At 53.2% G+C, this 11,726-nt stretch overlaps 1 protein-coding gene across 1 annotated transcript in view; it reads right to left on the bottom strand.

The window, feature by feature from the left end:
- The window catches only part of NMNAT3 (nicotinamide nucleotide adenylyltransferase 3), a 94,270-nt gene extending 82,768 nt beyond the window's left edge, over positions 1 to 11,502 (bottom strand). The window contains exon 1 of the mRNA XM_056122052.1: positions 11,362 to 11,502. The gene's annotated coding sequence lies outside the window, so the exon portion shown is untranslated. The remainder of the gene's footprint in view (positions 1 to 11,361) is intronic.
- Positions 11,503 to 11,726: the final 224 nt, after the last annotated feature.

Genomic DNA, 11,726 nt, shown 5'->3' on the forward strand with positions numbered 1-11,726 from the left:
GGGCCTTCTGGGGGGACCTTGTAGCCACAGGTCCACTGCACCCCTACACAGAACCTCCAGTGGACCCATGGGGACACTGAGCCTTCTCCTGACCTAGGGTAGCCAGGTCAGTCTGGGAGGCTGAGCCTGGGACCAATGGTTTGACCCTGACTGTGGCTGCTGACCTCTCGGTGCGTGCTTGCTCTGAAGGAGGGGGAGTAGGGACTGCCGTGGGGGACCCAGCTGGCCCCTGAAACTCAGCACAGGGACTGAGCTATGTGACTGGGGTGGCCGGAGTCAAGGTGAGGCGCACGGGTGAGGGATGCCTGGACAGGGGGCAGGGAGAGGCTCCAGGGGACCAGCAGGCTCAGCTGCAGGGAGCAGACAGGGTGGGGTGGGAAGCCCTTGCCCAGCTCTGCTCGGTTCGGTCAGGGTCTGCCAGAAGAGCTGCAGTCTGGAAGCCAGACAAGGGCCGTTCACTGAGCCACCAGGTTCTCTACTGCCTCCTACAGGTCAGTCATGGAAACACCAGCTCCTGACCACTAGTGTCAAAGCAAACTGAAGGCTTCCGGGGCCCTAGGGCCAGGCTCTGTGAAAAGGCTGATGTGTTAGTGTGCACCAGATGTTACTGAACGAGAGCCCTGGATTCAAGGCAACTGCCGGAACTAGGAGACAAGAGTCAGAGGATGGTTTTCTATAATGGCTTAGGGCCTTGAGCTGTGGCTCTTGTCTGGGCCATTGTCTCATACTTGGTTTTCTGTGCCGGAAGTTTCCTAAGCTTTTCAATAGTTCACCTGTGACCTGCCCAGGAGCTAACAGAGTGGCAGGTAAGTGCTAGGTGCTGGAAAGCAGGAAGAACCTGGAAGGGAGTGCAGCAGGGAAGGTGTTTGCCTTGCATGAGGCCAGGGTCAACACCCCCTATGGTTCCCTGAGCACTGTCAGGAGTGAACCCTGGGCACAGAATCAGGAGCAAGCCCTGAGCACTGCTGGGTGTGGTCCAAACACAAGAAAGGTTAAAAGGAAAAGGAATTTGAAATTGGGGCTGGGGGTTAATCTACCAGCATGTGGGAAATGATCTTGCATACCCCGGAAACAATCTCCCACCTCCAGGGACCCAGACGTTTCCCAGTTGGAGGTGGTCCACGAGTGGGCAGAGCTTCATCCTGGGAACTTCAGTCTCTTAAACAAGTCAGGGCTGGAGCCATAGCACAGTGGGTAGGGTGTTTGCCTGGCACACGGCTGACCCGGGTTCGATTCCCGGCATCCCATATGGTCCCTCAGGCACCACCAGGAGCAGTTCCTGAGTACAGAGCCAGGAGTAACCCCTGTGCATCGCTGGATGTGACCCAAAAAGAAAAAAAATGAAAGAAAGAAATAAGTCACTTGGGCACATGGGGAGAGGGTTGCGTATATGTCCCCAGGACAAAGCATGGGGCAGCCAGTCTCCATCCCTGTGCGGCTTAAAGGTTAAATGGCCGCATTTCTCCAAAACACACAGGAGTCTTGAACCCTTTCTGTATGATTCCTGAGACGCCCGTCTCTCAGGGCACTTGCACCTAGCCCCAAACACAGCTGCACTGGCTACCCAGTGACGCATCATCTCCGAGGGTGAGTTCTTTAGCTGGAGTGACAAATATCCCCAGAGACTTAATAATCCTAAACACATGGAGAGTGTCTGTAGAATCAGCAGTATGGCCCCAATTTCTGCCATTATTCCTCCTCTGAGCCTTGGGGGAAAAAAAAAGAAAACAAACAAGCAAATAAAATGGATGGGGACTCATAAAACTATAGAGTGAATTAAGTTGAAATGTCAGCATACTGTAGACCTCAATTGCTAATAGAGGTTTTGATGAAGAGCTTCCTAAATCTTTAATTGGAGATGGAGCGGTTCTGTGTAAAGGCAATGATTTCAAATCGTTCATCATGGCTCCTGAAGCCATTTCACAACAGCAATTCTGTCCCCTGCTCTCCAGGCTCAGGCTGGGAACCCTGTATTTTAAAATCCTGTATTTAAAAATCCTGTATTAGAAAGTAAATGGCCTAAAATCAGGCCCACACAGATCTACTCAGAGGCTGGTGCAAAGAAACTGAACCGTTTGCCTTCCATGAATGTTTTCTTCTTTTAGGATCATGTTTATGTGCTCGAGAAGGAAAGAGAGAGAGAGAGTGGGAGTGAGCTACAGCAGAGGAAGTGAAACTGTCCCATTTTCCCAGGGCCTGCTTTACAGAGTTGTGTCATTTCACCTTTCTGCCACTTCAATGTGGGGATTCTGTCCCAAGCTACCAAGAAAAAAAATATATGGCTCTATTTCACTGATTCAAAGTTTCCCTGCCTTGCTTTTTTCTCCAGCTTTGATGGCTGGTTAATATTTAACGCAGTCTTCAGTTGCGTTCGCCTGGGTCTCCGCGCAGCACAGAAATATGGATAGGGCTGTTTTCCATTCAGTACACTGATGGCATTTGTGAAGTTGAAGACTGTCACAGCAGACACTGCTGGGGCCTGAGTACTCAGGCCTCCTCATCAGAGAGACACAAGCTTTACTCCCACACAACTCCTTCTGTATCCCTCTGCCCTGCTGCTCCACCAGAAGTCACCAGAAGCTTCCAGAAACTCCTGGAGTTAACTGGCTCCTTCCCACCACACACACCTAAGGAGCTCCATCAACAATAGGTTGGCAATGAGCTGTATACACTTGTCCCTCTAGACCCTTATAGAGCTAACTCTGGGTTTGTGGTCTACACCAACTTCCGGGGACCCCAGCACCTTTCTACTCAGTGGTCCAGACTGGCGCCCTGGACATCTTCCTGGGCTCATTTCTCCACCTATTGCAAGTGCACCTGGGATCGTTCCTCAAGAACCACGCAGTCTTAAATCTGGATCTCAGTTAAAGCACAGGCAGGATCTCCAAACTTGGGCCAAGTGAATGAGTTAGAGAAGTGCTGGCGTGTGCTGCTGTGCCTCAGCTGGAAGCCACACAGGAAGCAGGGAGCAGGGCTCACAGAGGGGGTCGGCCTAAAGAACAGAAAACAAAGTTGCCAAGGCCTGGACCTGAGCAGGATAAGAAGTCTGGGTAGTGCAGGGTGGGTGAGAGAGAGAGAGAGAGAGAGAGAGAGAGAGAGAAAGAGAGAGAGAGAGACAGAGGTGGGGCATGAAGGGAAGGAGGAAGGGGGAGGGAGGAGGGTGTGAGTATGCGGGAGAGTGCAGAGATGGGGATGGGGAGGGGGCGTGAATGTGGGTGTGGGAGACAGACTGTGTATGACCATGTGAGAGTGTGTGTAAGTGTGTTGTCAGAGTGTGTGAGAATGGACTTGAGTGTGTATGTGTGTATGTAAAGAAGGGAGATCATAGAAGTGTGTGAACATGCCATTAGGGAGAGGGAGAGAGAGAGAGAGAGAGAGAGAGAGAGAGAGAGAGAGAGAGAGATGAAGCTTCACCAAAGAGTTCCCTCAAAGGCTAAAATCCAACCCCTGCTAAGGACTAAGAGGTGACAGGAGGGAGGCCCCAGGGCCCTTGACTGTGCACAGCCCCCCAGAGATGGGAAGCGGGCCGCGCCCCTGCAGTGCTGCCTCCTGGGCTGTGCAACGAGGCCAGACGAGGAGGCACCCGATGGACTTAGGCTGAGTCATGCACCCTTAAACTGTAATGAGCGGGAGGACCATTACTCATCTTCAGTCCACTCAGGAATTTTTAAGAAGTTCTAGAGGAACTCTGATAAAGGACCCCCAGTTGGTGTTCAGAGGCACACGGGTCCCTCTGAGGCACCCCTGGCAGGTGTCACGACTTCTCTCGGGCTGGGCTCTCTGGTCACTGGAGCATGTACTGGCTCCCCATGGATCTCCTCTTCCTGTTCTTATTCACAGTGGTTAGAGCCAGCGCGCTGGTGGGGATGGGAAGCTGGTGCCAGGGATCAAACTCAGGGTCCTGCAGACACTAGGAGTGTTCCCCACCCCTCGAGCCTCCTCACCAGCTGGCCGTCTGACCTTTGTGTTTGCGAGGAAGCAGCTGACCAGGCCTTCATCACGGGCCCCCTGTGTGGACCCCTGCTCTGCCACACAGGACCCATCCAAGCTCCCCGCATTCCAATATGGGCTTACGGGCTCCAACTTTGGAATGAAGGTCCTGTCACTTTTTTTTAATTTTTTTTTTATTTTTATTTTTATTTTTATTTTTTTGCTTTTTGGGTCACACCCGGAGATGCTCAGGGATTACTCCTGGCTCATGCACTCAGGAATTACTCCTAACAGTGCTCGGAGGGCCATATGGGATGCTGGAAATCGAACCCGGGTCGGCTGTGTGCAAGCCCCAGGTTCTGTCGCTTTTCAAATGACAGACCCTGATCAGTGGCGCTGCAGGGACACCCTCTTCCTGTATCTCCAGCAGCCCTGTCCTTACTGATGACTGTAGCAGGGCTAGGGGACACGGGTACACTTTCGCTCACTCCCCACGGCCCCTAGATGAAACAACCAACCAGAACCACACGGCAACAGGAATGACCCATAGCACCGTGCAAGTAACCCAGAAGGCCAGGCTGGAGGATTAACCAAGCGCGGCCTGTTGCGGTGCTGAGTACAGCCTTTGTGCAGTAAACACCTATTTCTGATCATGCACAGGAATGGTTGAAGGCAGCAAAATGTTGGTTTGTTTTCTGGTCCATCGGCCACGTGTCTTCTGATTGGGGAGTCGAGTCCACTGTCACTGAGGGAGAAGGCGGATGCTGGATGGAGAGGGGATTTATGGCCTTCATTGCAGGCGTTATGTGTGATTGTGGGGTTTGTCTTGCCTTTTACGGAAGAGGCTCCTTGAGTGGTTCTTGAAAAACTGGTTTTAAGGCTGTGAAGTTCTTAAGCTGCTGCTTGTCTGGAAAATTTTGTATCATTCCTTCAAATCGGAATGATAATCTAGCCGGATATAGTACTCCTGGTGAAGTATTCATTTCATTCAGTCTTTAAAACCCTATCTCCCCATTCTTTTTCTGCCCATAGAGTGTCATCTGACAAATCTGCCATGAATATAATGGAATTTCCTTCGTGAGTTCCTTCTTTGCTCTTGCTGCTTGCAATATTCTGTCTCTGTCTTTTGCCATTTTGCCATTTTGATCATGTCATTTTTTTTTCTTTTTTAATTTGGATTTCTTCGGGCCTCTTGGATATGGGTGCATGTACTCTTCAGTTCTGGGAAGATATTTTCTTTTGATTTCTTGAACTCCTGGCTTTCCATGAAACCCATGGAAAACCCTTCCTGTTCCTCAGAGACCGAAGATTTTTTCTCTTGAACTCATCCCTTAGTCCTTTGCTGTGCTGTACATTTTTTCCCAGTCTTTCTCGAATATTCTGTTGGTTCTATAGAGCTTTCCTGCATTCCAACATAAAGTGCACTGTTTTTTTTCCCCTCAGCTACTGTTACAGTGTGCACCCCCTATGGACGGAATTGTTCTCGAAGCACTTCTATTCTCCCTAGGGCAAAGCCATGTGCTTTTCATCCTCTTCACATACCCCAGGGCCATAACTTGGAGACTCAGCCACCCTGATTCTGCACCACACAGGGGGGGCTTTCTCTCTTTGCTCAGGAGAAGTCAGCAGCTCAACTCCTGGAATTAAACCTCTGCTTGACATGGCGGTAAGAGCCAAGATTTATTTTGTCAACAGCTCTGGCTAAATAAGTACAACAACCTGTTAGTAGTTCTCAGGTGTGGAGAGGTTATTTCCTGGGATGATCTGGGCCGTGTCTTATTTCAAACAGCCTTTTAGAGCTGGGGAAACAGTACAGGAGGTGAAGCACTGGTTTTGCACACAGCTGCAGCAGCCACTACCTGGCTCAAATTCCCAACACCACACACGGTTCCCTGAGCACCACCAGGGGTTCCTCCTGAGCATGGAGCCAGGACTAGTCCTAAACACTGCCAGTTGTGACTCCTCCCAAACCAAAAATAATCCCCAAATCCAAAACAATGGTACACCAGGTAAGGTGCTTTGCTTCTAGGTGGCTGACCCAGGTTTGCTCCCTGGCACCCTAGATGATCCCCCGAGCCCCATCAGGAGTGATACCTGAGCACAGAGCCAGAAGGAATCTCTGGCTGTGACTCCTCAAATCAAGCAACTAACTGGGACATTTTCCCTGCTCTCTGCGGAACAGGATGGTTTGAAGGCTGGAGTGAGGCCCATTTCTGGGGGGACAGTGTGGGGACAGCAAGGCGTTGGTCTGCTCACCCTGCACCTGGCAGACCTAGCTGTGGGTCCCACCCTTCTGGACATTAATGATCAGCTTAACTCTGGGTTACACGGTGAAAACATACAAGCAGACTCTCAGCCAAGAGTGTGCGGGTATTACCAGGAGAAAACCCGCTCAGGGAACTCAGCCTGGGAGGGCCCACCAAGTCCAAACTAGGGGAGCCACGTGATGCAGAGACAGCAGCCTCGAAGGGTGAAATCCCAGCAGCTTCCACACTGGTCTGCGTGAAAACACAGACCTCAAAGCCTGAGCATGGGCTTTTCCTCAGCACACCCTCTTTGGGAGGATATCCTGGAAGCATTAAGCGCTGTTTACCTGAATTTATTTTTTTAAAATGCCATCCTACGGTCTTCGAAGTTCTAGAAAAGAAATGAATCTCAACCTCCAATCAACACATATGGACCTCCTCCAGCTCACGTGGGTGCCGACTGTATTTCTCCATCAGTTCCACCTTCCTGGCAGCTCAGTCAACTTATAATGTGACACTGTGTGTATTTATGTGCTTCATGCTGTCTTGCTTCAGAATCCATCTCAGCATTGGGCACCACATGGTGGATGGAGAGGGCACCTTTCTCGCTCTGGGTTCTGATTCCCAGGAGCCTACCAGTGGGGGCGATGGAAGGAAGAAAGGGAGGGAGGCAGAGGGAGCCAGGCTCTGAGATGGGAACCAACTACCCTTGGTCTCAAGGTGATGCAAGGGGCCTGTCGTGGGCAGACCAGGTATCTCCAGGGCTTCTGGAGAGGGACTGCCTGACAGAGGTGCCTGTACAACCCTGGCAAGACAGGCACCATTCAAAAAGGCTTCCCTGATTGGCTGGGGATTCTCTGCAGCTGCTCCAGGATCTGGGTTAAAGGACAGTGCTGGCCAGAGCAGGGGCAGCAGGGCAGGCCCAGAGATGGCATATTCCCGGGTAGAAAGAGCAGACCTCTCCGCCCTGTTCCAAGCCCAGCATATGGCACCTGCAATTTCCCCAGAGCTGATTTCCCTGGAGTCACACCAGACACAGAATATCCTTCCCAACACCTCAATTGGGGCTGCAGGTCCCGTGTGAGCGAGAGATGGTGGCCAGGCACTCATGAGACTCCCATGGTTTGGTAAACGCCGGCAGAACTGCCTGAATAAACCCAGGGGGACACTGTCTATCAGCCATCCTGCAAAATGGGATCTGTCTGCTTTTACCCAGGATTTGTGACAAATGAACACATAAAGACAGTGGTCAGAACGAGCCACTTATTTAAGAGCTTCGACAGCCCAAAGTGGTCGCACAGAGATGCATGCAAGATTTATCTCGATGATAGAAGACCTGAAGTTGAAAGGCACATCAGTTAGAATTTTGCCATTTCTCCCTCTTTTAAAATTTCACAGTCAAGTACTTAAAATAATGAATGGGAAACACGCAAAGCTGCCTTCCTTGCACCCCGAGTCTGGTCAGTGTCTGCAGATAGTTCATGTCTGGGTGGGACAGTGCTCAGGCTCCAGCTGCAGCTCTGCCTGCACCCTCCTCCCTCCGCTCCTCCCGCGGAAAGAACTGGAGGGTCAGTAATGGCTGCCTCAGGGCTGAGCACCACACTTGATGTGCTGATAGGTGCTTAAAACCCACAGGACAACAGCGGATTGGATAGAGTAATGCCCTTTTGGTAGATACAAAAGCTCAGTTTTTGTGGTGTTTCTGGGTTTTTCTGCAAGGTCAGGCGGGCACTTTGATGGGACTCTGGAGCTGGGCTGTTCACTGCTCGCTGCTGAATGAAAACGCTAACATAGCAAGAGCAGCATTCAAGTGTTTTGGTGGGGAGGCACTCCAAGTGATGCTCAGGGTTTACTCCTGGCTCTGCTCAGGAACCATTCCTGGTGGTACTCAGGGGACCACAGGTGGCATCAGGTAGCATAACCTACCTACTATACCATGTCTCCAACTCTTACATCTTTTTTCCCTCCTTTCTTTTTATTTTATATTTTATTTTATTTTGCTTTTTGGGTCACACCTGACAATGCTCAGGGCTTACTCCTGGCTCTTCACTCAGGAATTACTCCTGGTGGTGCTCAGGGGACCATATGGGATGCTGGGAATCGAGCCCGGGTTGGCCGCGTGCAAGGCAAACTCCTTCCCCACTGGGCTATCACTCCAGCCTCTTCCCCTTTCTTTTTAAATGAAGGCACCATAACTTACAAGATTGAGTTCCAGGCATGTAACATTCCAACATCAGTTCCACCACCAGTGTCACCTTCCCTCCGCCAACGGTCTGTTTCCCTCCCACTCCCCAGTCTGTCTCTATGACAGGCAGGCTTTTAAAAATTATTTTACTTTCAGGCACTGTGTTTTGAAATACTGTTACTGACAGGGCTTTATGCATAACGCATTCCAGCTCCACAATCCCCGGCGTCACCTCCACTCCCAACGACCTTGGGTGTTTCTTTGAAGACCACTTCAACACTGGGTCTTGCAGTTCAATGTGCATTTATTCTGGATTTGCTGCTCTGGGATACAGGCTTCTCAGAACTAGACTCCACCCCTCCCAGACCCTAGCAGGACCAAATGTGATCATTTTACATGAACCCAAGTTTGCTGATCCCCAACTGAGCTGGACTTTTTCTCAACCTAAGTATCTTTTCAGAGATACCCTGACTCCCAGGGCCTCCTGCCAGTGTGGGGACCCAGAGCCCTTTATCACACAGAGAACACTCTTCCCAGCAAGGGCCAAGGCTTCCTGGCACAACCACTGCCCAGATAACCCCCGGTCCCTGCTATCATCCTGTGCAGAGCCTCAGAGCTGCCACTCGCCCTGCCTCCTTCTGCCTGCCTGGTTTCACCACTTTTGTTTGTCCGTTTTGTGTGAGGGCCATGCCAGGAGGTGCTCAGGGCATCACCTTGGCTCTGCACACAGTCTGGGGGACACTCCTGGCAAGACTTGGGAGACCATATATGGAGCTCTAGCCGAGGTGGGCCGTGTACAAGGCAGGTACCCAACCCACTGGACTGTCTTTCTGGTCCTGGTTTTGCCCATTCTTGCCCAGAATATGGCCCTAACAGCTATAGGAGCCGTGATGGCAGTAGTAACCTCTGACATGTCAGCGTTACAGAGAGACTGACCAGAGAGCATCTCCATGAATGCCAACATTCATTCATAACAGTTATTGCAGTAACAATGCTACATTAACCATGCTACCATTCATTCATTCATTCATTCATTCACCACAGGGCCGTAGCCCACCTGATATGGTGTTGAGCCTCCACAAACAAACCCAAAGAGCCCAGCCCAGCTCAGCCACAGACCTAGAGCTGGGAAGAGACAGATCTCAAGCGTGGCCAGGCTGCTCCAGCTCCAGTTTGCTTCCCCCCCAGGAGCTGCCCCTTCCTGGGGCAGGCACAGAGGGAGCGGTACAAGCTCCCCCACTCGCCCTATCTCTGCAGCACCCTTCCACTAACATCTGTCCTTGCATTTCTCACCACTGGCCACAAGCTATGCCAGGCTGCCCTCTCAATGGGGTCCCACCCCCACTCTCTGGGTCTCCCAGCTCTTTGCTGCAGAGCCAATCCCAAGTCTGTAACCACCGGGGGCACTGCACCAAAGAAGGAATTGGGAGTCACCATGGAAGTCAATAAAACATACTGAGTGGGGCCAAGGAGAGAGCTCAGGGACCAGGGGTGCTGCTCGGCACGCACAGGCTCTAGCTTGATCCCCAGACTGTGCCCCACCACGCACTGCTGGGTAGAGCCCCGAAGGCCCAAGGATGCCCAGGGTGGCCCCCAGCACCACTGGACCTGAGTAGGCTGCATCTTTGGACTGAGCATTGAATTGTCTGGCCTGGTGGGCTGAGTATCGCCAGGAATAGGCTCATAGGTCCCCTGAGTGTGTGTGTGTGTGTGTGTGTGTGTGTGTGTGTGTGTGTGTGTGTGTTTGTGTGTGTGTGTGTGTAGGGGAAATGCAAATAACTAAGACACAAAACAGCTGACAGCCCAAAGCCTGGTCCTAACTCCCTGGACTTTCAGATCTGAGGGGTCCTCAGTGTGTGTGGGGGGGGTGGGGGGGTCACATCTGCCATCCCTGGAGAGTGTCTGGATAAGTTTAGAGGGTGACGTTGCTGGTGAAAGGGGGATCTGATGCTTAGACTGCGACACTGATGTTCTGGGCGCCCGTGGCACTGGCACTTAGAGCAAAGCTTCTGAAACTGGGTCACATCGGCCCAAAACAGGGGGCTTCTCGGTGAGCCCCCTTCATCTGGGCTCCCGAATGCCCAGCCAGTGGACCTGGAACTGCTTGTTGGCTTCCCCTAAACTGGGAAGGCAGGGCCTATGCCCGTTTCTCTGGGAAATTTGCAAGCCAGAGGGAAGTGGGCGGCAGCTCAGCGCTTGGAGAACGAATGAGCCAAGCAGCCGTGAGCTGGGCGGTGGGCGGTGGGAGAGGTTCTGCTAGACCAGAACCCACCCCCCTCTCCCCCGCAGGCTGGAGGAGAGGGCGGTAAGTTTGCTGGGGGGGAGGGGGGCCAGGTGAGTTTGCTCAGAGGCTCCCCCTTAGTCCAGATCAACAGCTGACTCCAGAAAAATCTTCACTTTTCCTCCACTTATTGCTCACTGGCAATTTGACTGAGTACTGACACTCAAAGTGGCAACTGTAGGGGGGGGCTGGGGGGGACTGTCCCTTTTCACAGAGGAGGACGTTGAGGACCTTGCTCTCCCAGATGCTCTCACCGATTCTCTCCCAGAGAATCGTGCCTGCTGTCTGCCTGTGCGTGACCCACCCGGGGCTCCTAGCGAGTTTGAGCTGCTGCGGCTGGAACTCCGGGGTTAAATGCTCGCCCTGCACTTCGCAGCGCCACCTCCTCGAACACTTTTAACTTGGACGCCGGGCGCCTGTAGACTAGCTTGTGGGGCTCGTGCACATTTTGCCGTGTGCGCCCCGAGGAAAGTGGGGCGAGGGAGGCTCCGTGCTTCTTTGCCGGGTAAGCATTTGCCCGAGACTTTTCCTCTGCACCTGTTGCGCGCGCGCGGTGGGGTCCCTAACGCACGCCGCCGGGACCTCAGCGGCGCTCCAGGCCCTTGGAGGCGCTCTGGGCTCCTCGCGGCCGGCCTGGGCACCCAGCAGCCACCTGTTGCCCCGGGCACCCGGCTCTCAGCGGGCACCCGAGAGGGCACCGGCCCCCAGGTAGCGCTTACCTGCGCGTGGCGGGGCTCCGCGGAGGCAGACACTCGGCGAGCCGCGGGGGCACTGCGGGAACGCCGTACAGGCCGCGCCCGCACCAGCCGACCAGACTGGGTCGGTGCCAGGGCCCGGGACACCCGGCCTAGGGCGCCGGGACCGCGCGGGGACCGCAAGCCCCGCCCACTCGGAGGCGTGGCCGAAACTAGATCCGCCCCTAATGGGCGGGGCACGGAGAGCGCTCTTCAAAAGGGCGGTCCGGCTTGGGAGCCTCAAGCCCCGCCCCTTCCACTTAAGCCCCGCCCATTCCCACGCCCCCGTCAGCTTCCACCCGCCGCTCCGGAAGGCTTTTCACTTGACTCTTGACCGGTGCGCCGTTTTG

Source organism: Sorex fumeus, unplaced genomic scaffold (genome assembly GCF_029834395.1).
Source record: "Sorex fumeus unplaced genomic scaffold, SorFum_2.1 ptg000044l, whole genome shotgun sequence".
Classification (NCBI taxonomy): Eukaryota; Metazoa; Chordata; class Mammalia; order Eulipotyphla; family Soricidae; genus Sorex; species Sorex fumeus.